The following is a 24,799-nucleotide window of genomic DNA, read 5'->3' as shown; positions in this document are numbered from 1 at the left end:
TCGCCAAACAAAAAAAAAAAAAAAAATATGTTAACCCCGTATAAATCAAACTGAGGCTTTTATTTGCTCTGCCATTTGTTCACAAACATATACAACATCCAATGACAGTCCCATATAGTTACACATTTCAAGATCAAATACTAAGTAGCCATGCATTGCAAAAAGGCTACTAATGGCCTTTTACTCTAAAGCCCCATACACGCTATTAGATTTTCTGCAGATTTTTGTCTTCAGATTTACCAAAACCATGTAGTACAAGGGCCTGCCTGATTGCATACAAATTGATACTCCTAAAGGTTTGACCTCATATTATATGGGTTTGGTAAATCTTAAGGAAAAAATAAATAAATAAAATCAGCAGAAAATCTGATCGTGTGTATAATAATTTTGGGGTGTATCATTAAAGGGATCACCGGAAGGGAGGTCCTGATTTCTCTCTATAGATCTTTAGATCGCTAGAGGGGACACCAGCAGGAGGAAGGAGGTCCCGATTCCCCTCTATAGACCAGGGTTCCTCCAGAGGTGGCTAGGGGTTTCTTGAGCAAATGAGCAATTTTCTTCCTCTCAGATAAGTTCCCACTGACACCATTGATCTTTTTAGCCTTCTGTAAGGAGGTAATTCTTCCAAATGACCACAAGTGTGAGGAGCATTCTTCCCACTGACCATCACACTAATGTATCAGGAGTTGTTGGTATAGTCATTATTAGCAGGGGTTCTCTGGGACCCGAAAGTTATTTTAAGGGTTCCTCTGTGTTTAACCACTTCAACCTTGGAATGAAAACCCACCCACAAGAAAAAAAAAAAAAAAAAAAAAAAAAAAGGGGGTGAAGGTTCGTAAACCTTCTTTTGAGAGGGTTCCAGCTCACACTTCCTCCCGGGGCACCAGAAGAAAGTTCACCTCTCCCCCCTCCCTCTCAACAATCATCCAGGACACATCACAGGTCCCAGATGATTGCCTGGCCTGTCACAGTGCGGGTCGCGCATGCGCAGAGCGTGTCCGACTGTGAAGCCACAGCCAGGCACCCACAGAGAGGAGGGGGAGACGAGCGGGGCTTCCTTCCCCCCCAAATCACTGGACCCTGGCACAGGTAAGTGTCTGCCGACTTTTAATTTATTTTCCCCAGCGGAACTCCGCTTTAAGGCTCAGTTCACGCTGCTGCAACTGCAAAGTCATATGACTTTGCCCTGCGTCTTCCTACCGACTTAGATGTTATTTAGGTGCCTGTGCAAGGGCTGAAATCGCACTCAAGCCGGACCAAAGTAGTCGGGGCAACTTGTGTAGCGCCAGGTAGGACGGCTCTCATAGGCAAACATAAAATTTGACATATCATCCGACTTGGGGGTCTCACAAGTCGGATCCCATGTCGCAGCAGTGTGTACCAAGCCATAAACAAAAATTGCGGGTCCTCATTGACGTGAACACAAAATGCATCAAAAACACACCTGCATTGCATTTTTGAGTCACATGTCCAAGTTTCACAGCATGCTGGGTAACTGGCATCCAGAAAACGCACTGGAAATGCATCAAAAACACGGAAAAAATGTATTTGTGTTCTTGATGCATTTTTTCAGCAGAGCGGCGTGAAAGCAGCCTTATTCATTTTTATCATTTAGGTCTGGTTCACACCAGTTTGCTTTTGGTAGTTTCTGCAGTGCCTTTTGCATTTTTTTGCACACGCAATTATCCCTCGATTTGCCCTTTGTATTTTATGCTTTTTTTGGGCCAAATTGTTATTGCGCAGATAAAAAAAAAAAAAATAGCACAGGTGTGAACCGAGCCTTAATGTGCTTGTAAAATCAGATGCTTCCCCCCCCCCCTTCATGCTTCCTATGCTATTCTTTTTTAAATGCAGCTTATGATGATTACGTTAAATGAAACACCTATAACAGTCTCTAGTGACCTAAAATGTTCTAGAATCCGGCCTTTTGGAATTCTAGGACTCCTTTCACAATATTATTAGCAGTGTTCGTCAAACAAACGCCCCCTTCCCAGAATAGCGATCCAGAGGGTTGCTTTTCACAAAACAGGGAAAAAGGAGGATTGCAGGCGTTCAGGAGGCAATTCAGGAGTTAACTCTACCGAATGGCGATTTCACATAGTGGTTGCCGCGAGGTCACATTTACTTACATGGGAGAGTTTGACAGGTGGAGAAGAAAAAGGGCAAAGGAGGAGAAGGAGGAGAAGGAAAAAAAAAAAAAAAAAAAAAAAAAAAAAAAAAAAAAAAAAAAAAAAAAAAAAAGGGGCAAAGAAGGAGGAGAAGGAAGAAAAAAAAAAAGGGGCAAAGAAGGAGGAGAAGGAAGAAAAAAAAAGGGGCAAAGAAGAAGAAGGAAGAAAAAAGGGGTAAAGAAGAAAGTGCAGACCAAAAAAAAAAAAAAAAAAAAAAAAATTTGCATTGCACAGACATCGCATGTGATCTGCATAGCAGTGTCAACCAAGCCTTAGTGTCATAGATTCCCCAAAAAAAAAAGTGTTGGTTAGTGTCCGATTTGTCTGCCACAAAATCGCAGTCCCACTAGAAGTAATAATATATATATATATATATATATATATATATATATATATATATATAAAAATTAAACGCTTATTGGGATTTTGTTTTACCAAAACGTGTAGAATACATATTGGCCTAAATTTTTGAAGAAATTGTATTTATTTTCTCTCTTTTTTTTTTTTTATTTATTTATTTGGATACGCTGTATAGCAGAAAGCAATAAACCCAGAGGTGATCAAATACCACCAAAAGACAGCTCTATTTGTGGGGGGAGACATAAATTTGATTTGGGTATAGCGTCACATGAATGCGCAATTGTCAGTTAAAGTAACGCAGTGCCGCATCGCAAAAATGGCCTGGTTTGTGTCCATTAGTAGCAAAAATGCACAATGATTGCCCATTTTTACAGCCCCTGGCCGCCTATGTCAAAGGAGCCCAAGGCCTCATGCACGCTGGACGTTAAAATAACGTTATAAAAACGTCAGTAGCTTTGCAGCGAGTTTTTCAACTTTTTTGCAATAGTGTTTTTCCCCGTTAGCGGTTTTTCTTAAAAAAAAATAAAAAATTTCCCCCCCCCCCCCAATGAATCAAAAACATTAAACGCTGGTGAGCAACGTTTTTGGGCATTTGTCCACGTTTGTCAGCGTTTTTACTGCTGAAAAACCTCTCAGAACCCACTAGTTTTGGGGTTTTACTGCTCAAAAATGTTACTGCCCCAAACTGCTGCTAACAGCCTATATGTGCATGGACACTAAGAGCCGGTTCACACAGCGGGCGATGCGAGGCGACACGACTCGCCTCACAAGTCGCCCCCGTTCTGTACAATGGAACCGTTCTGAGAGGAGCGACTCGAGTCGCTCCGACTCAGAAAAAAGGTTAATGTACTACTTTTGGGCGACCTCGGGGCGACTTGCATTGACTTCTATACAGAAGTCATTTGCAAGTCGCCGCTGAGGCCGCGGCAGGTCGCGGCGAGGCAAGTCGGAGTCGCCTCGCCTGCAGTGTGAACCGGCCCTTAGGATAACATGGAGAGTTTAACCACTTGACAACTGGGCACTTAAACCCCCCCTCGTGACCAGACCAATTTTCAATGCTCTCACACTTTGAATGACAATTACTCAGTCAATGCATTAAGGTGAAAAACGGTGAGGGTTTACAACCCCTTTAAAGAGGAAGTAAAGCCTCTGAAAAAAAAAAAAAAAAAAAAAAAAATGCAAGACAAAGGCATAATTAGCTAGTATGCATAGCATACTAGCTCATTATGAATTACTTACCTGAGATCGAAGCTCCAGCATTGGCCCTCGTTCGCCTCGTCCGACACCATCATCTATCCCGGAGTGACTCCCGTGCATGCGTGCTGGTGCCGCTACCTTAACGCCATGATCGCCATTAGAAACGTCGCACTCAGTGCGCCTGCGCCGCAGACATCGGAGCCGCTATTTCTGCAAATATCTCCTAAACCTTTGAGGTTTGGGAGATATTTCTTGCACCTACAGGTAAGCCTTAATCTAGGCCTACCTGTAGGAATAAAGTGGTTGTAATGGGTTTACAACCACTTTGAAAGTGCATGTGTGTGTAAAGGCAGGCGTCCCAATATTAGTAATATAGGTGTCCTTTTATGAAGCAGTGAAATCTATTCACTGCTTCATTCTCCGGCATTCACATAGGAGATCTTTCTCCTCTGTGTGCCACTATATGAAGCGGAGTAGATCGCTTCACCCTTGGAGGTGTGAAGCGATCTACAAACGCTTCTAACACTGGAGAACGGCCCCTAATACTGTAATCTCGTGAGACTTTACGAGATTACAGTACTAGAAATTCACTCATACACACAGATGTCAATATATTAAGCAGTGATAAATTATCACAGCTCAATACACTGACACACGGTGTGATTAATGTTAGTGAAATAAAGCGTCCCCCTACATAATATATACATGTATACACACACAGACATTATATATACACATGTATATACACACACACACACATTATATATATATACATATACACATTATATGTATATATGTATATATATGTATACACATACATATGACAGGGGGACATGGTTACAGTGTTGGGGGGTCTGAACGAGGCATAAGGAAGTTAATTATCTTCCTCTTTCCTCCTCAGATCCCCCCCGATTCCCTCTTCACTACCCCGGTTCTCCACCTCTGAGTTGGTGAATCGGGGCGTGTGAATTCTGACACAGATCACCAGTGAAGCGCTGAGATCACAGCTTCATAAAGTGACCGTTACTGTGTCAGTCTATGAGGATTCTCCATGTGCGGAGATAATCGGCGGGAGAACAAGTTCAAACACATCTCCCCCCGATTATCTCTGGTTTATATACTGTTTATGGGCTGTGATCAGCGGCGATCCTCTGGATCTCCACTGATCATTGCTTCATAAAACGGACACCATAGTGTGTGTAGGCTTGGCAGTGTACTGGAGATTTCACAGTTCAACAAAAAGTAACAAAAAATAAATAAATAATTAAAAATAAAAAATGGATACGGGAAGCCAGCAGAACAAAAGCTGAAACATTGAGGCAAAACAAGTTTAGCGATCTCAAAAAAAAAAAAAAAAAAAAAGAAAAAAAAAAGAAGAAGGAGCAACAATGTAAAAATATTCTGCCATGACAAAACAACTAACAGCTACTGCTTATCTGGCAACAGCACCAGAAAGCTTTACCTAAACTGATAAATTAGAAGACAAAGCAGGCAACGTAAACAGACTGCGCTATTTGCTATAAATCATGCGGCACGTTGAATTACGCCGTAAGGCTGAGTTCACACTGGCTTAAGAACAGGCGTTAAAGACGCCCCTCAAGCGTTTATGCCAGTGATGGTGAACCTTGCCTACCCAGATGTTTTGGAACTACATTTCCCATGATGCTCTTGCACTCTGCAGTGTAGTTGAGCATCATGGGAAATGCAGTTTCAACACATCTGGGGGGTGCCGATGTAGTGTCATATTTTGCTCCCCATCATAGAATGCTCCGGGAAGTGACGTTGCGGCCAGAAATTTAGCACTGCGCATGCGCGATGCGTTCCATAGACTTGCGCCATGCGTTCCAAATGATTTGCGACAATGCAGACCAGTGAAACCGTCAGATAATGTCAGAGAAGTGAGGGGAGGTAATCCCCTCCCTGAGCCACAGTTACCCGCTCTCTCTCCGCCGCTCTCTGCTCTGTCTAAAGTTAATGTCACGATTACCTCCCCTCACTCCCGTGACATTATCTGACGGTTTCACTGAACTACATTGTCGGAAATCCTCTGGAACGCATGTTGCAAGCATTTGGAACGCATCGCGCATGCGCAGTGCAAAATTTCTGGCCGCAACTTCACTTCCGGAGCATTCTATGGTGGGGAGCAAAATATGACACTACACCGAGCTTCACCATCACTGCCCTATGCACAAGATTCTATAGACAGCACATTGTGCCCATCACATTGCAAAATGCATGAAGCGAGAGCGTCGCTTCAAAAATGAAGCTTCATGTTGAGTCAAAGCTTTTCGGCACCTTCCATTCAAGTCTACAGTAACGCAAACGCTTGGCAGGTGTTTTCGGCGTGATTTTGGTGCGGAGCGTAAAAAAATAAAAAATAAAAATATAAGGGTCACTTTCCATTGTAGGAGCAGTTTGAACGCTCATCAAACGCTACGAAACCGCACATAGGGAGCGTTTTAACGCTTGTAAAATGCCCCATTCTAAAAGCTCATTGACGCCCGTCCGACGCCCTTATAACGCTATAGGAGCGTTTATTGAGCGTCAGTAATTTAGCGAGTGTGGACAAGCCCTAAACCGCTTGTAGTTTGCTGTCAAACTTCCGCGTGCGTTTGCGGCTGACGTACTTCGTAAGTTTGGTTATCGTTCCCCACGTTACAAATATATAAAAACCAACCGCGATTAGGCAAGTTATGTTTGTAGACTTTTACTGATAAACCTGATCAATATTGAATATGTACAGAGACAATGTTTTTGTTATTGGATGGAGTTGGCAAGGTTTGGCTCCCAGTCAGGTTAACCACTTAAGGACCGAGACTCTTTTTGAGATTTGTTGTTGAAAACAGTTTTTTTTTTGTTTTGTTTTTTGGCTAGAAAATTACTTAGAACCCCCAAACATTATACTTTTTTTTTTCTAACACCGTAGAGAATAAAATGACGGTCATTGCAATACTCTGTCACACCATATTAGCGCAGCGGTCTTACAAGAGCACTTTTGTTTTTGGAAAAAAAATTTTTTTTTAAATAAAAACAAAAAAAGAATAAAAAAAAAAAAAAAAGTGTAAGACAACAGTAAGGTTATCCCAATTTAAAAAAAAAAAAATAAAAAAAAAATAAAAAATAAGACAATACTAAAGTTAGCCCAATGTTTTTTTCTATATTGTGAAAGATAATGTTACGCTGAGTAAATTGATACCCAACATGTCAAAATTGCGCCCGCTCGTGGAATGGCGACGAACTTTTACCCTTAAAAAAAAAATATTATATTATATATATTTCTACAGGTTGCATGTTTTTAGTTACAGCGGAGGTCTAGGGCTAGAATTATTGCGTTTGATGGGCAGGACGGGGCGCGTTTAAAAAAAACAAAAAATAAAAAATAAGTTAATATAAGAAAAAAAAAAAAAAATTATATATTATATATATATATATATATATATATATATATATATATATATATATATATATATATATATATATATATATATATATTTATTTTTTTTTTATTTTTTTTTAAAGAACAGTGTAAAACTAAATGTTGTCACTTTTATTCCCATTACAGGGAATGTAAACATCCCTTGTAATAGAAAAGCATGACAGATCCTCTTAAATATGAGATTTGGGGTCAGAAAGCTCTCAGATCTCATATTTACACTAAAATGCAATAAAAAAAAACAAAAACTAAATTGCTTTAAGAGCTATGGGCGGAAGTTACATTATGACATCACTTCCACCCTGCATTGGTATGGAGATGAGTGAGGGGAAGATGGGGGCCCCCCACCCATCTCCATACCACACATACACAGAAGAGGACCCAATCGCCTCCGCCACTACCGGCAGCACCGGTAAGCGGGGGAGGGCACCCAAGAGTGGCGGGGGGGGGGGGGGGGGGGGGGAGAGACCACTCTTATTGGAAACCGGTCTGCTCGGTGAAGAAGAGAAGGATACCGGGGTTATGGTAGATAGCTACTGTCATAAGATATCCCTCTTCAAAGTGCCGCCGTATATCGGTGTGAGCCGGTCCGGAGGTGGTTAGGACAGGCGACTCAAAAACGTCTCCAAAAAATAAAACTCACCCCGAGTGCATCGAGAGAACAGATCTCCCCCATGACAGGTTCCCTTTACAGTGCAGCTCCTCATAGTTGTCACCAGAACAGGAGGGGGAGAGAGGGGAGCTCTCCAAATAGAGATGTGTGCTCTGGTGGCAACTGGCCATTCTTCAAGAGGATTTCCTCCCATTTGTTATGTCTCTGGGACAGGAAATGAGGGGAAATCTCTACAATGGGGACACAGATAGCAACATATTGCCCAGATCCATACACTACCCAAATCTAGACAACGGATTTTGTCTGGAGTTCCACTTTAAACTAACAGAATTCCTGTACACAAACATTTCCTGGAATCCCCCCACCTATAGGATTGATCATTTTATACCCTTTTCTCCACATGCCCCTCCATCACCCACATCCTCGCCTTCCCTATACCTCCTCCTTGGCGTACCCAGGACCCCCTTGTTCCCCTCTGGTGTAACCCCCTGCCCCACACCCCCTCTCTCTTCTGTACCCCCTCCCCCATATCCCCTCTCTCTCTGATGTACCCCCTCCCCCATATCCCCTCTCTATTCTGTACCCCCTCCCCCATACCCCCCCTCTCTCTCTCTCTCTCTCTGATGTACCCCCTCCCACATATCCCCTCTCTCTCTGATGTACCCCCTCCCACATATCCCCTCTCTCTCTGGTGTACCCCTCCCCCATATCCCCTCTCTCTCTGGTGTACCCCTCCCCCATATCCCCTCTCTCTCTGGTGTACCCCTCCCCCATATCCCCTCTCTCTCTGGTGTACCCCTCCCCCATATCCCCTCTCTCTCTGGTGTACCCCCTCCCCCATATCCCCCTCTCTGGTGTACCCCCTCCCCCATATCCCCTCTCTCTTCTGTACCCCCCTCCCCCCATATCCTCCTTCTCTTCTGTACCCCCCTCCCCCCATATCCCCTCTCTCTCTCCTGTACTCCCTCCCCCATATCCCCTCTCTCTCTCCTGTACTCCCTCCCCCATATCCCCTCTCTCTCTGGTGTACCCCCTCCCCCATATCCCCTCTCTCTCTCTCTGATGTACCCCTCCCCCATATCCCCTCTCTCTGGTATACCCCCTCCCCCTCCCCCATATCCTCTCTTCTGTATCCCCCTCCCCCCATATCCCTCTCTCTCCCCCCTCTCTCTCCCCCCTCTCTCTCTCTCCCCCTCTCTCTCGTACCCCCCTCCTCCATAACCCCTCTCTCCTCTGTACCCCCTCCCCCATATTCCATCTCTCTGGTGTACCCCCTCCCTCATAACCTCTCTCTCTCTCTCTCTCTCTCGTGTACCCCCTCCCCCCATACCCTCTCTCCCCTGTACCCCCTTCCCCATAACCCCTCTCTCTTCTGTACCCCCATTCTCTTCTCCCCAATTTACCCCTATACCCATATGTAACCCCCTCCTATCAATATACCCCGTCTCTCCCTTCCCCGTACCCCTTCACTGGTGTCCCCCTCCATGTCCTCTGCCCCTCTCCCTCAATACACTCGGTCCCGGGTAGTCCCCGGTCTCTCACCTCCTCCTCAGTCCGTCGGTCCCGATTCCTCTCTTCACTCTCAGCAACTTGTCCCCCTGGTGCGCGCTCCCGCTGGATCCCGCCCCCTTCCGAGTCGCGCACTCCCGCGGCAGCCTTTTCCCGTTACTTGAGTGACAGAAAGCTCCGCCCCCCGCCCACCTCAGCTCTGCGCATGCGCTTTCCCTTCCAGCCGGCCGCCTCTTAAGGTGGAACGGAGAGTTGCGGCGCTGTGTGGGTTGTGTGCGATTCCCAAACCCGGAGTACCGACAGTGCCAGCAGAATCTATAGAGACCGGCATACCCCGTATTCCCATCTATAGACCAGCATACCCCGTATTCCTATCTATAGAGACCGTCATAGTCGTATTCCCATCTATAGAGCCCGGCATACCCCGTATTCCAATCTATAGAGACCGGCATACCCCGTATTCCCATCTATAGAGACCGGCATACCCCGTATTCCCATCCATAGAGACCGGCATACCCCGTATTCCCATCCATAGAGACCGGCATACCCCGTATTCCCATCTATAGAGACCGGCATACCCCGTATTCCCATCCATAGACCAGCATACCCCGTATTCCCATCTATAGAGACCGGCATACCCCGTATTTCCCATCCATAGAGACCGGCATACCCCGTATTCCCATCCATAGAGACCGGCATACCCCGTATTCCCATCCATAGAGACCGGCATACCCCGTATTCCCATCCATAGAGACCGGCATACCCCGTATTCCCATCTATAGAGACCGGCATACCCCGTATTCCCATCCATAGACCAGCATACCCCGTATTCCCATCTATAGAGACCGGCATACCCCGTATTTCCCATCCACAGAGACCGGCATACCCCGTATTCCCATCCATAGACCAGCATACCCCGTATTCCCATCTATAGAGACCGGCATACCCCGTATTCCCATCTATAGAGACCGGCATACCCCGTATTCCCATCTATAGAGACCGGCGTACCCTGTATTCCCATCTATAGAGACCGGCATACCCCGTATTCCCATCCATAGAGCCCGGCATACCCCGTATTCCCATCTATAGAGACCGGCATACCCCGTATTCCCATCCATAGAGCCCGGCATACCCCGTATTCCCATCTATAGAGCCCGGCATACCCCGTATTCCCATCTATAGAGACCGGCATACCCCATATTCCCATCCATAGAGCCCGGCATACCCCGTATTCCCATCTATAGAGACCGGCATACCCACGTATTCCCATCTATAGAGACCGCCATACCCCGTATTCCCATCTATAGAGACCGGCATACCCCGTATTCCCATCTATAGAGACCGGCATACCCCGTATTCCCATCCATAGAGACCGGCATACCCCGTATTCCCATCTATAGAGACCGGCATACCCCGCATTCCCATCTATAGAGACCGGCATACCCCGTATTCCCATCCATAGACCAGCATACCCCGTATTCCCATCTATAGAGACCGGCATACCCCGTATTTCCCATCCACAGAGACCGGCATACCCCGTATTCCCATCCATAGACCAGCATACCCCGTATTCCCATCTATAGAGACCGCCATACCCCGTATTCCCATCTATAGAGACCGGCATACCCCGTATTCCCATCTATAGAGACCGGCATACCCCGTATTCCCATCCATAGAGACCGGCATACCCACGCATTCCCATCTATAGAGACCGGCATACCCCGTATTCCCATCTATAGAGCCAGGCATACTCTGTTTTCCCATCTATAGAGACCGGCATACCCCGTATTCCCATCTATAGAGACCGGCATACCCCGTATTCCCATCCACAGAGACCGGCATACCCCGTATTCCCATCCATAGACCAGCATACCCCGTATTCCCATCTATAGAGACTGCCATACCCCGTATTCCCATCTATAGAGACCGGCATACCCCGTATTCCCATCTATAGAGACCGGCATACCCCGTATTCCCATCCATAGAGACCGGCATACCCCGTATTCCCATCCATAGAGACCGGCATACCCACGCATTCCCATCTATAGAGACCGGCATACCCCGTATTCCCATCTATAGAGACCGACATACCCCGTAATCCCATCCATAGAGACCGACATACCCCGTATCCCCAACTATAGAGACCGCTATACCCCGTATTCCCATCTATAGAGACCGGCATACCCCGTATTCCCATCCATAGAGACCGGCATACCCCGTATTTCCCATCCATAGAGACCGGCGTACCCCGTATTCCCATCCATAGAGACCGGCATACCCCGTATTCCCATCCATAGAGACCGGCATACCCCGTATTCCCATCTATAGAGACCGGCATACCCCGTATTCCCATCCATAGAGACCGGCATACCCCGTATTCCCATCCATAGAGACCGGCATACCCCGTATTCCCATCTATAGAGACTGGCATACCCCGTATTCCCATCCATAGAGACCGGCATACCCCGTATTCCCATCTATAGAGACCGGCATACCCCATATTCCCATCCATAGAGACCGGCATACCCCGTATTCCCATCTATAGAGACCGGCATACCCCGTATTTCCCATCCATAGAGACCGGCGTACCCCGTATTCCCATCCATAGAGACCGGCATACCCCGTATTCCCATCCATAGAGACCGGCATACCCCGTATTCCCATCCATAGAGATCGGCATACCCCGTATTCCCATCTATAGAGACTGGCATACCCCGTATTCCCATCCATAGAGACCGGCATACCCCGTATTCCCATCTATAGAGACCGGCATACCCCGTATTCCCATCCATAGAGACCGGCATACCCCGTATTCCCATCCATAGAGACCGGCATACCCCGTATTCCCATCTATAGAGACTGGCATACCCCGTATTCCCATCCATAGAGACCGGCATACCCCGTATTCCCATCTATAGAGACCGGCATACCCCATATTCCCATCCATAGAGACCGGCATACCCCGTATTCCCATCTATAGAGACCGGCATACCCCGTATTTCCCATCCATAGAGACCGGCGTACCCCGTATTCCCATCCATAGAGACCGGCATACCCCGTATTCCCATCCATAGAGACCGGCATACCCCGTATTCCCATCCATAGAGATCGGCATACCCCGTATTCCCATCTATAGAGACTGGCATACCCCGTATTCCCATCCATAGAGACCGGCATACCCCGTATTCCCATCTATAGAGACCGGCATACCCCATATTCCCATTCATAGAGACCGGCATACCCCGTATTCCCATCTATAGAGACCGGCATACCCCGTATTCCCATCCATAGAGACCGGCATACCCCGTATTCCCATCCATAGAGACCGGCATACCCCGTATTCCCATCCATAGAGACCAGCATACCCCGTATTCACATCTATAGAGACCGGCATACCCCGTATTCCCATCTATAGAGACCGATCTATAGAGACCGGCATACCCCGTATTCCCATCTATAGAGACCGGCATACCCCGTATTCCCATCCATAGAGAAACAACCATACACACCGCACACACGTAATCAATATCATTATCAATCATTATTCTCTTATAGAAAGTGGGAGATCGGTGGTCACTTCCCTCCATTCTTCACTACCAGAAATGTATTATTTTTTGTTTTTATTTTTTGCCCTGATGGAAAAATCCAGATTTTGGGCCTGAAGATTACTTAAACCCCCAAAATAGAATACGTGATTTTCTACAGAATAAACTGGTGGCAGGTGCGAGATTTTATTCCAATAGTTGCTGAACAGCGAATCAAATCCATATTTCCAGTAAAAATATATATTCTTATTATATGTATTACATACGAGCGCTGCGCTCACGCCTGAACTTCGCATTTCTGGGCGTTTTTTTAAAGCGTTTGTATGTGCGAGTCTAAAAGTTTTTGCACAGAGTTTTTGAGCTTTGCCATTTTTTAATTAGACAATAGAAATAGAAAAATATCATCTGTTTCATCATTTATTAGTATGTCCTTCAGATTTCTCATCTACTTTTATTTATTTATTTATTATTATTATATATTATTTTTTTTTGTAAGTGGTTAAGGGTTAGGAGCCAAAGATTTAGGGTTAATTAATTTATTATTATTTATTGATTACTCAATGTTTATTTATTTATGTTGTTAGTTTAAAGGTTAGGGGTTAATATTAAGGTTAGGTGTTAGTATTAGGGCAAGGGCTTTGTATTAGCATTAGGAGTTAGTATTAGGATTATGATTTAATATTAGAGTTTGGGGTTAGTATTAGGGTTAGGGGTTTGTATTAGGATTATGGGTTAATATTAGGGGTTTATATTAGGTTTAGGGGGTTAGTTTCAGGGGTTTATATTAGCGTTAGGAGTTAGTATTAGGATTATGAGTTAATATAAGGGTTAGGGGTTGGTATTAGGATTAGGAGTTAGTATTAGGGTTAGGGTTAATATTAGGGCTTTATATTAGGGTTAGCAGTTAGTATTAGGATTAGGGGTTAATATTAGGGTTAGGGGTTAGTATTAGGGTTAGGGGTTTATATTAGGGCTATGGGTTAATATTAGGGGTTTATATTAGGGTTAGGATTTAGTATTAGGATTATGCGTTAATATTAGAGTTAGGGGATTATATTAGGGTTAGGGGTTAGTATTAGGATTAGGAGTTAGTATTAGGGTTAGGGGTTAATATTAGGGTTAGGAGTTAGTATTAGGGGTTAATATTAGGGTTAGGTGTTAGTATTAGGTCAAGGGCTTTGTATTAGCATTAGGAGTTAGTATTAGGATTATGATTTAATATTAGAGTTTGGGGTTAGTATTAGGGTTAGGGGTTTGTATTAGGGTTAGGAGTTAGTATTAGGATTATGGGTTAATATTAGGGGTTTATATTAGGTTTAGGGGGTTAGTTTTAGGGGTTTATATTAGCGTTAGGAGTTAGTATTAGGATTATGGGTTAATATTAGGGGTTTATATTAGGTTTAGGGGGTTAGTTTTAGGGGTTTATATTAGCGTTAGGAGTTAGTATTAGGATTATGAGTTAATATTAGGGTTAGGGGTTGGTATTAGGATTAGGAGTTAGTATTAGGGTTAGGGTTAATATTAGGGGTTTATATTAGGGTTAGCAGTTAGTATTAGGATTAGGGGTTAATATTAGGGTTAGGGGTTAGTATTAGGGTTAGGGGTTTGTATTAGGGCTAGGGGTTAATATTAGGGGTTTATATTAGGGTTAGGATTTAGTATTAGGATTATGCGTTAATATTAGAGTTAGGGGATTATATTAGGGTTAGGGGTTAGTATTAGGATTAGGAGTTAGTATTAGGGTTAGGGGTTAATATTAGGGTTAGGAGTTAGTATTAGGGGTTAATATTAGGGTTAGGGGTTAGTATTAGGGGTTAATATTAGGAGTTTATATTAGGGTTAGGATTTAGTATTAGGATTATGCGTTAATATTAGAGTTAGGGGATTATATTAGGGTTAGGGGTTAGTATTAGGATTAGGAGTTAGTATTAGGGTTAGGGGTTAATATTAGGGTTAGGAGTTAGTATTAAGGGTTAATATTAGGGTTAGGAGTTAGTATTAGGGGTTAATATTAGGGTTAGGGGTTAGTATTAGGAGTTTATATTAGGAGTTTATATTAGGGTTAGGAGTTAGTATTAGGGTTAGGGGGTTAATATTAGGGTTAGGGGTTTATATTAGGGTTAGGAGTTAGTATTAGGGTTAGGGGTTAATATTAGGGTTGGGGGTTTATATTAGGGTTAGGAGTTAGTATTAGCGTTAGGGCTTAATATTAGGGTTGGGGTTTTATATTAGGGTTAGGGGTTAATATTAGGATAAGGGGTATGTATTAGGGTTAGGATTTCATATTAGGGTTAGGGGTTAATATTAGGGGTTTATATTAGGGTTAGGAGTTAGTATTAAGATAAGGGGTTAATATTAGGGTTAGGGGTTTATATTAGGGTTATAGGTTAGTATTAGTGTTAGTATTAGGGTAAGGGGTTAATATTAGGGTCAGGGTTTATATTAGGATTTAGTATTAGGGTTAGGGGTTAATATTGGGGGTTTATATTAGGGTTAGGAGTTAGGATTAGGGGTTTATATTAGTGTTAGGGGTTAGTATTAGGTTTAGGAGTTAGTATTGGGGCTAAGGGTTAATATTAGGGCTAGGGTTTAGTGTTGGGGTTAGGTATTTATATTAGGGTTAGGGATTAATATTAGGGTTAGGGGTTAGTATTAGGGTTAGGAATTGGTATTTGGGTTAGGGGTTAATATTAGGGTTAGGAGTTAGTATTAGGGTTAGGAGTTAGTATTAGGGTTAGGGGTTGGGGTTTTTATTTATTTTTAGTCATACATTTTATTTATTTATTGTTATTATTTATTTTTATTTAATTATTGCATTTGAGCAGAAAAACGCCACAGCAAAACGCACTTCCATGTAACATAGAAAATTTCAGAAGGTTTTTTTAGAGCATTTGTATGTGCATTTTAGAGCATTTTCTAACAGCATTTTTGATCTTTGGCATTTTTAAATTAGCAATGAATATATAATCTGTTGTTGCTATGTCTCGCAGCTTTTTCATCCACTTTTATTTGTTGTTTCTTTATTACTTTTTTTTGTAAGGGATTAAGATTTAGGGGCTGAAGATTAAGGGTTGATTTATTTATTATTATTCCTTTATTTACTCATTGTGTATTTATTTATTTTGTTAGGTTAAGGGTTAGTATTAAGTCTAAGGGTTAATATTCGGGTTAGGGGTTAAGGTTTAGAGGTTAGTAATAGGGTTAGGGGTTAATATTAGGGTTAGGGATTAATATTAGAGTTAAGGATTCGGGTTAGGGTTTTTTATTTATTTTTATTCACACATTTTATTATACATTTATTTATTGTTATTATTTATTTTTATTTAATTATTGCATTTGAGCAGAAAAACGCACTTCTATGGAACATAGAACATTTTGGGAGTTTTTTTTTTTAGAGCGTTTGTATGCACGTTGTAGAGCATTTTCTAACAGCGTTTTTGATGTTTGGCAAAAAAAATATAATAATAATAATAATCTGTTGTTGCTATGTCTCCCAGCTCTTTCATTCACTTTACAGTGGCTCCTGTAATTATTAGTATTATTATTAGTAGTATTATTCAGCATTTATATAGCACCAACAGTTTGCGCAGAGCTTTACAACATGAGGGCAGACAGTACACTTACAATACAAGTCAATACAGGAGGGATCAGAGGGTCCGGCTCGTTAGAGCTTACAATCTAGAAGGGAGGGTCAAGTGGAAACAGAAGGTAATAACTGCGGGGGGTGAGCTAATGGAGAAAATTAAGAAAACAGTTTTTGTGAGGTGTGGGTGGGGTAGGCTTTTCTGAAGAGAAGGGTTTTCGGGGATCGTCTAAAATCGAATAGAGTAGGAGATAAGCGGACAGATTGGGGTAGGGCATTCCATAGGATGGGAGAGGCTTTGGAAAAGTCCTGGAGACGAGCATGGAAGGAGGGGAGGAGGGAGCTAGAGAGCAGGAGGTCCTGAGAGGAACGAAGAGAACGAGTAGGTTGGTATTTAGAGACTAGGCTAGTGATGTAGCTGGGGGCTAAATTGTGGATGGCTTTGTATGTAGTTGTTAGTATTTTGAATTGAATTCTCTGGCCGAGCGGAAGCCAGTGGAGGGATTGACAGAGAGGGGCAGCAGAGACAGAGTGATTGGTAAGGTGGATGAGTCTGGCAGCGGCATTCATGATGGACTGAAGAGGTGATAGACTATGTAGAGGTAAGCCAATGAGAAGGGAGTTGCCATAATCGAGGCGAGAGATGACCAGCGAGTGAATTAAGAGCTTTGTTGTGTCATTGGTTAGAAAGGGGTGTATTTTGGAGATGTTGCGGAGGTTGAGGCGGCAAGATTTGGACAGAGATTGGACGTGGTGCTTAAAGGAGAGTTCAGAGTCCAGGTCTATACCTAGAACCTTGGCATGGCGGGATGGGCTATAGTTGTGCCATCAATTTTGACAGAGAGATTAGGGGAAGGGGCATATGGGGGAGGAATAATTATAAGTTCGGTTTTGGATAGATTGAGTTTGAGAAAGTGGTGTGACATCCAGACTGATATATCTGATAGTAAATTAGTGATACGTGAGGAGACAGAGGGAGTAAGCTGAGGGATAGAGAAATAGATTTGGGTGTCGTCAGCATAGAGGTGGTATTGGAAGCCATGGGAGGCTATCAGCTGACCCAGGGAGGAGGTGTAGTTTGAAAATAGGAGAGGTCCAAGAACAGAACCTTGAGGGACCCCAACCGAGAAAGAAAGAGGAGAGGAGAGGAGGAAGTAGAGTTGTAAGAAACGCTAAAGGTGCAGTTGGATGAGTAGGAAGAGAACCAGCGAAGAGTACAGTCATGGAGACCAAAGGCATGGGGTTTTTTTTTTGAGGAGGGGGTGGTCAACCGTATCAAAGGCAGCAGAGAGGTCCTGGAGTAGGAGTACAGAATAGTGTTGATTGGTTTTGGCCGTTAGTAGATCATTTGTTAGTTTTAGGAGCGCAGTTTCTGTGGAGTGTTGAGGGCGAAATCCAGACTGAAGGGAATCAAGAAGGCTGTTATCAGCGAGGTGGGTGCTCAGTCAGTTGTAGACCAGACGTTCGTGGAGTTTGGGTAAGAAAGGGAGCAAAGAGGTTGTTAGGATTGGATGGGTCCAGTGAGGGCTTTTTAAAGAGGAAGTAAACCCTGATGAGTTTACTTCCTCTTTCATTCCCTGCAAAGGCAAAGCATAATGGACTACTATGCATCGCATAGTAGCCCATTATGTGTCACTTACCTGACACAGGAGCCAGCGAAGTCACCGCTGTCCCCTGTAGTCCGCCGCATCCATCTTGTTGGTGGGGTCGCGCAGCTCCGCCGCTGTCATTCGGCGAAGCCGCGATGACGTCACTCCCGCGCATGCGCACAGGAGTCGACACGCGTGGCAGCTCCATTCTTGGAAATGCCGGGCTCAGTGCGCCTGAGCGCCGCTGTCTACGGCGCATGTGCCGTAGACAGCGGTGCCCGTTTTCGGGCAAATATCTCCTAAACCATATAGGTTTAGGAGATATTGCTTGGACCTACAGGTAAGCCTTAATCTAGGCTTACCTGTAGGTCAAAGTGGTTTGTAAGGGTTTACAACCACTTTAAGTATGTTGTGACAAGAGCTTAGTGTAGAGAGTTGGGGAAGATTCCAGAAGAGAGGGAGAGATTGAAGATGTGGGTTAGAGAGTGTAGAATAGAGCCAGAGGGTGAACGTAGCATTTGTGAGGGAACAGGATCCAGAGGGCAGGTGGTAAGGTGGACATTAGCAAGTAGTTTAGCAACCGCGTCTATAGTGGTGGGGTTGAAAGAGGGAAGTAATGATTGTACCTGTGGGCATAATGTGTAAAGCATGGAGGGTATCGGAACAGTAGAAATCTCCTCACAAATCTCCTTGCAATCTCCTTTGTTACCATCTGGAGTCTGTTGTCACTTTGACCAATTTCTATCGTCATCACAGCGGCCCTGATCCTCCTCTTCCGGGATCCCTCAGAGGCGCTCCCGGCTCCTCCTCTTCTCGAGTGCCCCGTCGGACAAGCTCTCTCCTTCGGGAAACCCATGTGGGCACACTCCTGAGTCCTGCTTCTGCGTCTATTGACACTGAAAACAGGACTCTGCCCCCCCCCCCCCGTCACCCGCGTCATTGGACTTGATTGACAGCAGCGGGGGGAGACAATGCCTGCACTGCTATCAATCTAACCAATCAGGATGCTAGACACCATCCGGAGCTGGTGTGCTTGTCCCTGTTTTGGGAAACACAGGACTCAGGTAAGTAATGGGGGCTCGGGGGGCGCCGGAATGACAGAATGTTTTTCAACTTAATGCATAGAATGCATTAAGGTGAAAAAACATGAGTGTTTACAACCCCTTTAAACTAAAAAACAAAACAAACAAAAAACGCTGGTAATAGCTTTTTGTAGTAGCAATATACAGTAGTAGTGTTTTAGGAGCGTTTGAGCATTAGTGTTTTATTAGCCTTTTGGCAGTTCCTTTAAAAAAAAAAATCTCAAAAAATGCTGTTTAGGAACGTTTCTGCTGGAAAAATGCTCCAAGAAACTCTACAAAAACTATTTTTTTCTGCTCCTAGATGCTGAAGCTCAAAAAACGCTAATGCCGCGTACACACAAGTGCATTTTCCATCATAAAAATCTTGGATGGCTTTTCCGACGGAATTCCGCTCAAGCTTGGCTTGCATACACACGGTCACACAAAAGTTCACTGAACTTTCGACTGTCAAGAACGCGGTGACGTACAACACTACGACAAGCCGGGAAAATGAAGTTCAATGCTTCGAATTGTTTCCGAGCACACGTAGGAATTTTACGCGTCGGAATTGCTACAGACGATCGGAATTTTCAACTTTTTCCGACCATAAAATTGAGAACCTGCTCTCAATCTTTTGCTGGCTGAAATTCGGCCAGCAAAAGTCCGATGGAGCATACACACGGTCGCATTTTCCGACCAAAAGCTCTTATCGGACTTTTGCTGGTGGAAATTTCCAATCGTGTGTACGGGGCATAAGGTTGCATTCACACCTTTTCAGCTTGTAAAACGCTCGTAAAACTCTCATCTCAAAAGTTCCAAAACACCCAACAAGCGAAATCCCTGTGCTTAAATTGGCTAAACAAAAATGCCTGAAGCTGTGAAAATGCTTGTAATACACTTCAAAAACGCTTTGAAAAAGCTGCAGAAAAAAAACTTTAAAAAAACGCCCGAAAAACTCCTGAAAACAATACGCTCAGGTGTGAATGCAGCCTAGTCTAAAGTAGGGTGCGTGGACACATAGGATAACATTATTTAGCTTCTAGGAGCTTAAAAAAAAAGATTTAATAGAAAACAATAATAAATAAAATAAAATCTTTTTTTTTTTAACCCTGAACAAGTACAAACAGTATGACATAAACAAAAGTTGATACAATGGGTACTAAGTAATTGATTATTCAGCTATTAAGCAACCAAAAAGAATCCCACAGGCATAGATCTTGTGTTAGCCTGTGATATCAGCTCCTACATGTTTCGACAAACCATTGGCTTCCTCAGAGAAATGATATCTGCTTGTACTAAAGTAAACAAAAAAGAACAAAGTAAGAATAAATAACAGAACAATTTACTTCAAAAACATAATCATAATCATAATTATGTTTTATATAAATAAACATAATCAATGAATACTATATTTTATTGTTAGGTTTTTATTCTCCCTCTGCAGCAACAGACGCGGCGCCTGGTCGGGAGTGCCTGTTGGTTTTTGGGGGTTTCCTGTCCCCCACTCTTGTGGCCTCTGCGATTTAGGGGTATGTGTTGCTGGTGCTTCTTCTGATTTAGTGGTTTCTTTGGGGGGGGGGGGGGGTGACCGTGCCATGCATTCTGAATTGAGACTATTATGTTTTCGAAGTAAATTGTTCTGTTATTTATTCTTACTTTGTCCTTTTTTATTTACTTTAGTACAAGCAGATATAACTTTCCCGAGGAAGCCAATGGTTTGGCGAAACATGTAGGAGCTGATATCTCAAATCACAGGGTAACACAAGATCTATGCCTGTGGGATTCTTTTTGGTTGCTTAATAGCTGAATAATCAATTGCTTAGTACCCATTGTATCAACTTTTGTTTATGTCATATTGTTTGTACTTGTTCAATGTTTTTGTATTTTTGTCATTAAAATAAAATTATATTGTTAAATATTTTGTATACATATATAGTGTCTCTGTAGTTTTTGGCACTGCGATAATCCCTTTTCTCCTCTTTCTCTTCCCCTTTACACAATAAATCCAGTAACAGGGATGAGGTGCCGTATTCATCGAGGTTCTTCCAGCCACACCCCCACCGCCCTTTCTTCTTTTTATTTTTTTTAACAATTAATATTTAAACTTTTTTTCTTTCCATTTGTCGGTTCATTTTTTATTGATTTTTTTTACATTGTATTAAAAAATATGCAATAATGAAAATTTAACATAAACCTTTATTTTCTTGTCACATTTGTATCATTACAAAAAGAACAAATTATAGAATAACTTGTAAAATGTATGTAAAAAATACTTTTTATCTACAATGACTCCAGTTGTTTTACCACGGGTCAAAAGAGAAAAACGCTTTTTATTTTATTAATTTATTTTTTTACTTTTGTTATGTCTTTTTGTCCAAATTTTGCATACAAAGTAAAACACATACAATTAAATAACAGTATCACCAAAAGAATGCTTAGTTTTCCTCAATAAATAAAAATAGATATACAGTATGTATTACATTATTATTATTATTTTTTTTACATTTTTTTTTGGGTTTTGTTTTTAAAAAACAGATAAAAATCCCTTCAATAGAATGAAAACAATGTTCTAGGGCCCTTCATTCAATTTTTAGTGATTGGAATTTGATCAGTGACAATTGTTACTATTGTCTCTGTTGGAGAAATAAAATAAAAATAAAAGATTGGTGAATTATCAATAATATTTGTACAGTTCCCTTGCAAGCAAATGTTGCTGCAATCTGCAACCCAACGGATTAGAAAAAGTTCATCTCCCTTCTAAACAAACATTTTCTATTATTATATTATAATAAATTGTAAAATAGTTGGACTGGATTGGCTTCTGGTGGATCGATTCTATTTATGAAAAAGTCATTTAGACCAATTAATGAAAGTGTTCCCATGAACATTTGTCCCAATACACATAGGAAATGTTTTTCGATATCTCAGTATATGCCATTTATGTTGGATAAAACATTATCTCCGGAGTAAAATAGATCGCTGTGCCCTATCAGTCCAGCTGGACGGACTGTTTATTTCTGATGTTTTATGTTTTTTTATGCACATTTACACAATCAGGGGACAGTGAAAATAGATGGTTGGGATGTTTTTTTCCTGCCCCCCTTAAAGCGGGAGTCCGCCGGGAGTCCGCGTTTTTTTTTTTTTTTTTAAAAGCCAGCAGCTACAAATACTGCAGCTGCTGACTTTTAAAATAGTGACACTTACCTGTCCAGCGCGCCCGCGATGTCGGCACCCGAAGCCGATCTCTCGATCGTCTCTCGGGTGCTGCCGCCGCCATCTTGGGTGTGGGAATCAGGAAGTGGAGCCTTTCGGCTTCATTTCCCGGTTCCCTACTGCGCATGCGTGAGTCACGCTGCGCAATAAGGATGGACCCGCTGCCTCTGGGATCTGTGTGTTTCCCAGCAGGCAGCGGGGGACTTTCGGAAAGGGGCGTAGATCTTCGCCCCTTTCCGCAGAGAGCTATCTCGGAAGTGGGTGCAGATACCTGTACTGTACAGGTACCTGCACCCCCCTCCCCCCTGAAAGGTGCCAATTGTGGCGCCGGAGGGGGGGAGGGTTTCCGATGAGCGGAAGGTCCACTTTAGGGTGGACCTCCGCTTTAAAGAGGAACTGCAGTCTGCTCACATCATTTGTAAGAAAAACATCGGGCACAAGTGGCTGCATATGGTGGGCACAAGTGGCTGCATATGGTGGGCACAAGTGGCTGCATTTGACAGGCACAAGTGGCTGCATATGATGGGCACAAGTGGCTGCATTTCATGGGCACAAGTGGATGCATATGATGGGCACAAGTGGTTGTATTTGACAGGCACAAGTGGCTGCATATGACGGGAACAACTGGCTGCATATGATGGGCACAATGTCTGCATTTGATGGGCACAAGTGGCTGTATATGATGAGCCCAAGTGGCTGCATTTGACAAGCACAAGTGGCTGCATTTTATGGGCACAAGTGGTTGTATTTGACGGGCACAAGTGGCTGCATATGATGGGCACAGTGGCTGCATATAATGGGCACAATGATTGCATATGATGGGCACAAGTGGCTGCATATGATGGGCACAAGTGGCTGCATATGATGGGCACAAGTGGCTGCATTTGATGGGCACAAGTCATTGCATATGATGGGCACAAGTGGCTACATTTGATGGGCATAAGTGGCTACATTTGACGGGCACAAGTGGCTGCATATGACGGGCACAGGTGGCTGCATATGATGGGCACAGTGGCTGCATATGATGGGCACAAGTGGCTGCATTTGATGGGCACAAGTCACTGCATATGATGGGCACAAGTGGCTACATTTGACGGGCACAAGTGGCTGCATTTGATGGGTACAATTGCCTGCATATGATGGGCACAGTGGCTGCATTTGAGGGGCACAAGTCGCTGCATATGATGGGCACAATTGCCTGCATATGATGGGCACAGTGGCTGCATTTGATGGGTACAAGTCGCTGCATATGATGGGCACAAGTGGCTACATTTGACTTGCACAAGTGGCTACATTTGACAGGCACAAGTGGCTGCATATGATGGGCACAGTGGCTGCATATGATGGGCACAGTGAAGCTCCAATTGATGGGGGGTTTCAGTATTTTTCAGTTTGTTTGCACCCCCCCAAAAAATTTTGAGCACCAGCCGCCAGGAAGTGAGGTTTCCAGAACTGCACACAGTATTCTACATGAGATCCAGTCACAGCCTTGGGGGAGGGACAAGACTTGTTAGGCCGCGTACACACGCGCGGACTGTTCGCCCAACCTTGTTCGTCAAACAGTTTCGGCAAACAGTCCGCTCAAAATTAGCATGGACGGACATGGCCACACACGACGAACGAACAGTTTGCTGAAACCGTGCGCGATGACGTGAACGGCACGTACGACGGGACGAAAAATACGACGTCCTATACACTGCATTATAACTTTCGGCGTGTAAATCCTTTCTGAGCATGCGCGGAACTTAGTTTGACGAACAAGCCTACACACGGGCGGACTGTTCGCTGAAACAAGGTTTCAGCAGACAGTTTTTCGGAAATTCCGTAAAACCTTGTTCGTCAAACTGTCCGCTGAAACTGTCCGCTGAAAGCCCACACACGAGCGGACTGTCCGCCCAAACACTGTTCAGCGGACAAAGTTGGGCGAACAGTCCGCCCGTGTGTACGCGGCCTAAGTGAAAATGAAACTGCAGCAGAGAAATATCCCCTCCCCTACCAGACAGAACTGTGCTGCCTGTCAAGCTTGTGCAAATCCAAGGTATGGGTGGTCAGAAATCCCACTCCTTGTCTAACACATGCGAACCTTATAAGAAGGATACTGATCTGAAATGCACAATGACTTCTCCCATCTACCATTGCTCCAAGGTCATTATCTATTTGCAAGTGAAGGGTGGGGAACCCGGGGGCATTCACGTGGAGGCCGCAGCGGAGCGCTTTGTCTTATGGAACAAGTGTTCTGCGGTGTGTGCGTGTTTTTTATTGAGCGTGTGGCCGGGATAGTGTCTCTTTAAACCCGTTGACTGTGATATAATGAAAAAGAACATGACGCTGTCTCTCTTGTAGTAAACATATTTTTCCTCCCAAAGCCGAATTGCGAGTACTCCTCGTTCTGTACAAACCGCGGCAGGAAGGATGTTGCTATGGTGCAGACAGAAGTGAGCGGTGCTTAGAGAACGAATTCAGCTTCTGTAACCCTGCTGAACTCAGGTTTGTCTATATAAAAAAAAGATTTAACCCTTCTTACTCCA

The 24,799-nt window shown here is 43.7% G+C and overlaps 1 protein-coding gene across 1 annotated transcript in view; it reads right to left on the bottom strand.

Moving 5' to 3' along the window:
- JAK1 (Janus kinase 1) overlaps positions 1–9,443 on the bottom strand; it is a 201,539-nt gene extending 192,096 nt beyond the window's left edge. The window contains exon 1 of the mRNA XM_077450546.1: positions 9,314–9,443. The gene's annotated coding sequence lies outside the window, so the exon portion shown is untranslated. The remainder of the gene's footprint in view (positions 1–9,313) is intronic.
- Between the last annotated feature and the right edge of the window lie 15,356 nt (positions 9,444–24,799).

This window comes from Lithobates pipiens, unplaced genomic scaffold, assembly GCF_037356315.1.
Source record: "Lithobates pipiens isolate NorthernLeopardFrog02 unplaced genomic scaffold, aLitPip1_a1.2 Scaffold_23, whole genome shotgun sequence".
Classification (NCBI taxonomy): Eukaryota; Metazoa; Chordata; class Amphibia; order Anura; family Ranidae; genus Lithobates; species Lithobates pipiens.
This window is presented reverse-complemented; position numbering and strand designations above follow the sequence as displayed.